Genomic DNA, 4712 nt, shown 5'->3' on the forward strand with positions numbered 1-4712 from the left:
TCATTCACAGATGTAATCATGTAGCTTCACTGGTAGGATGGTTTGCCTTCTATTCCTAGTAGGGCGTCCCTCATTGTCTGCATGCGCGAGTGTATCATTACTCACCCCATCAAGAGTTGCCTTGTCCTCAAGGCCAATATTTGGGAATGATGCATGAAAAGGGCCCCAATACTCCCAGGTCGCCTCCGCAGGTTCTGTACCTACCCACTGGACAAGTACTTGTCGTACTTGCTTTTTATTTTCCTTGACACTACGCTTGCCTAGAATTCGTAGTGGTGATGGGAATTGATCAGCTGTCGCTGGGGGATGAGTTGGAGTAGCAACAGTTGGATTCGGACAAAACTTCAAGAGTGACACATGGAACACCAGATGGATCCTTGCATCGCTGGGTAGGAGTAATCTGTAAGCGACCTTACCTACGCGAGCAATGATTGGATAAGGCCCGTAGTATCGTTTAGCGAGCTTGTGACTACGCCGGAGGGCTACAGAACCTTGTCGATAAGGTTTTAACTTGACATAGATTGAGTCCCCAACCTGAAATTCTTTATCCCTCCTATGGCGATTAGTTTGCTCTCGCATCCGTTCTTGCGCCCGCTGCAAATTCATTTTCAGTTGAGCCAAGAGAGTTTCCCGGTTTAAAAGGGCCTTGTCAATTGCTTCAATCGGGGTTTCATCTATCGTGTACCCGACCAATGGTGGTGGGGGTCTGCCATATACCACTTGGAATGGAGAGAATCCTGTTGAACTATGAACACTAGTGTTGTACCAGTATTCTGCCCAAGGAAGTGTTTGTGCCCACTTAGTAGGATAGTCACTGGTGAAAACTCTTAAATACATCTCCAGACAGCGATTTACCACTTCGGTTAGTCCGTCAGTCTCAGGGTGATAAGCTGTACTAGGTGAAAGTTTTGTCCCCTGTAATCTAAAGAGTTCCTTCCAAAATGTACTAAGGAATAAGGGATCCCGATCCGAGACGATAGATTTAGGGAACCCATGAAGCCTCACGTATTCCTGAATAAAGTATTCTGCCAGCTTAGGAGCCGAGAGTCCATCTGGTAGAGCACAGAAATGACTATACTTGGACAACCTATCAACTATGACCCATATGACTGTTTTACCATGAGACGGTGGCAGAGAGGTGATGAAATCCATCGAGATATCCTCCCATATTTGCGTAGGAATCTGCAAGGGTTGCAACAACCCCTTAGGGCTGAAATTCTCTGGTTTGATTTGGTGACAAGTTGAGCAGTTTTTGACATGGAGTTGGACATCTTTGCGCACCCCTGGCCAATAGAAATTAGCAACCAATCGAGCATAAGTCTTTTGCTCACCTGAATGTCCACCAACCAAGGAACCATGGAATAAATCTAATAAACGCTGACGTAGCTCCCTTCCATTGGGTACGTAAATCTTCCCGTTAAAATACAAAAGGTCCTGTCTCAAAGAATAATTTTTGTCAGGCATTGCATCCTGTTGAAGAGACTCGATAATACCTTTTGCAACTGGATCCATAGCCAATGTTTCCTTGATTTCAGAGAGGAAACTAGTGGTGGTCGTGGTGATCGCCATAAAATTTCCCTGAGCTTCCCTAGTCCAACGAGATAGAGCATCAGGTCCACTATTCTCAACACCGGCTTTATGCTCAATTATAAAGTCAAAACCCAGGAGTTTGGTTAGCCATCGTTGTTGCTCCGGGGTTTGTATGGTTTGGGATATTAGTTGTTTCAGGCTCTTGTGATCAGTGATAATGGTGAATGACCGACCTAAGAGATAAGGGCGCCAACGCGAAACGGCAGCAGTGATTGCGTACATCTCCCGACTATACGCTGATGCAGCTTGGTAACGTGGTGGGAGCTTCTTGCTAAAATAAGAGATGGGATGTTTGTTTTGAGATAGTATGGCACCAACAGCCCATCCGGAGGCATCAGTTTCAATTGTGAATGGCATCTCAAAATTAGGGAGTTGTAGAACTGGAGTTTTGGTTAATGCATCCTTTAGGCTCTGAAAGGATTGATCAGCCGCGTCTCCCCACACAAATCCATTCTTCTTTAGCAACTCTGTTAACGGCCCTGCTATTTTCGCATAGCCTTTAACAAAACGCCGATAGTAGCCTGTTAAACCAAGGAAGCCACGTACCTCTGTCACAGACTTAGGCTTGGGCCATTCCAACACAGCCTGGATTTTTGCAGGATCCACACTAACTCCACTAGCTGAGACCAAGTCTCCCAAGTATTCAAGTTGCGGTTGACCAAAGCTACATTTAGAAGATTTTGCATAAAATTGGTGTTGCTTGAGTACCTTTAGGACAATCTCCAAGTGTTGGACATGGTCTGCAATTGAACGGCTGTAAACCAAAATGTCGTCAATAAAGACCAATACAAACTTTCGCAGGTAAGGCTTGAAAATATTTGTCATTGTCGCCTGGAAAGTTGATGGAGCGTTAGAGAGCCCAAAAGGCATGACTAGGAACTCATAGTGTCCTTCGTGGGTCCTAAATGCGGTTTTGGGAATATCTTGTGCATGAACGCGAATTTGGAAGTACCCACTTTGCAGGTCGAGTTTTGAGAAAATAACAGCACCATGTAGTTCGTCCAAGAGTTCATCAACCGTTGGGATAGGGAAGCGGTCCTTCACGGTTATAGCGTTCAGAGCTCGGTAGTCTATACAGAATCTCCACGTTCCATCTTTCTTCCGAACTAACAATACCGGAGAGGAAAACGGACTTGTAGAAGGCTGAATGATTTGGTCCCGTAGCATTTCTTGGACAAGTCGTTCGATCTCATTCTTCTGAAAATGGGGGTAGCGGTACGGTTTGACATTTACCGGGCTTGACTGAGGTAAAAGGGTAATTTTGTGGTTCAGGATTCGGTCTGGTGGTAAGCCTTTTGGGGTGCTAAAAACTTCTGAGTATTGGTTTAATAGGTGTTGGATTTGTGGATGGGGCGGGGTTTCTGGTGGGAGTTGGTTGAGATTTGTAGGATGTGGTGCTAATAAGAAACATTGTGCCATGGCGTCAATATGTTGAAGTCTCATTAGCTGGTGACAAGTAATAGGTAAAACAGTAGGTGTGTGTCTCCCAATCAGCTTAACTGGTTTACCCTTATGCTCAAATTCCATAGTTAAGTCTTTATGGTCGGTCACCACCTTCCCCAAATCTTCTAACCATTGAATGCCTAGTATGGCATCCGCACCCGCGAACTCCAAAACATGAAAGTCAGCTTCAAATTCTGCCCCCTGCATTTCAAACTTCACATGTGGGCATGTCCCTTCACTATGGATTTTCTCACCATTACCCACTACAACCGGGAACTGAGTGGTTCGGTCAATAGGGAGATGGAGGAAATTGGCTAACCTTGGCTGCAAATAATTATGGGAACTGCCGGTATCTATGAGTGTTGTGAAAGGCTGTCGGTTGATACTAGCATGTAACCGGAAGGTACGCGGTCCCGTAATCCCTTCTAAGGCATGCAATGATATCTCTGGTTCCGGTTCTGTTGTTATTTCATTCAGGGTGTGCTCACATGTCTCTACAACCGTTTCTGCATCGCCTCCTTCTTCAATGGCATCCGTAGGATCGTCTGCTAGGAGTAGTAGGAATGGCTTGGTACGACACCGATGCCCAGGCCTATACCTTTCATCACAATTATAGCATAAGCCCTGTGCTCGCCGGGCCTGTATCTCTGCAGCAGTGAGTCGCTTAATTGGCAGTGAGGTGTTTTGGTTTGCTGGAGCAGGAAGTGGTAGTAGCGGTGGTTGGTGTTGGTTGCGAGGAACTAGGTGATTTTCTTGGTTGGTACTGGGTGGCTTCCAAGCGAGGGGTTTAGGATTGAGAGGTCTCATTCCCTGGAACTTGTCTTCAACTAGTTTAGCCAAAGCGATGGCGTCAGAAAGGGTGGTGGGTTTGAGGATGGCAAGCTCACTCTGTATCGATGATTTTAACCCGGAGATAAAGCAATCTAGTAGTGCTTCTGGTGGTAGGTTGGTTACTCGATTGCTCAGTGTTTCGAATTCAGATTGATACGCAGCCACCGTAGTTCTTTGAGTCAATTTGAAGAGTGCCGCACGGTGGTTCACATATGTTGATGGGCCGAATCGTTGTTCAAGAGCGACGGTAAATGCTCTCCATGAAGATAACTGTTGATTCTTATGCATCCATTGAAACCAAGACAAAGCTTGCCCAACCATATAAAAGCTGGCAATGTCTATTCTCTGTTCTTCTGCAATATCCCAAAAGCTGAAATACTTCTCAGCTTGGAACAACCAGTCCAGGGGGTTGGTTCCATCAAAAGAGGATATATCGCAACGCAGGGAACGTGGGTGTTGGACCCCTATAGGTTGGTGCAGGTTGTATGAGCCAGGACGAGGTGGTTGTGGTGAAGGTGGTGGTGGAGTCGATGATGATGCTGGTAAGGTGTTGAGTTGTGTGATTCTAACTGATAAATCGGTGATGGCATTAGTTATGGCTTCCGTGAGAGCCTGGTTTTGTGCTGTTAATGCTTGGCGTAATTCTTCAGTGGTCTGTTGGTGGTTCTCACGTAGTTGTTGGACTTGCTCTTCAAGAGAGCGGTGGCGGGTTTGCACTCCCTCATAGGCCATGCCTTTTTCTCTCAATGAAAGCACCAAATGTTGGGAATGCAATTCTAGTCGGCAAAAGTATACCACTTTAGAGGGTGGATAACCTCCAGAATGAAGAAATTTAGGTAAGGGAAGAG

The sequence above is a fragment of the Ipomoea triloba genome, chromosome 16 (genome assembly GCF_003576645.1).
Source record: "Ipomoea triloba cultivar NCNSP0323 chromosome 16, ASM357664v1".
Classification (NCBI taxonomy): Eukaryota; Viridiplantae; Streptophyta; class Magnoliopsida; order Solanales; family Convolvulaceae; genus Ipomoea; species Ipomoea triloba.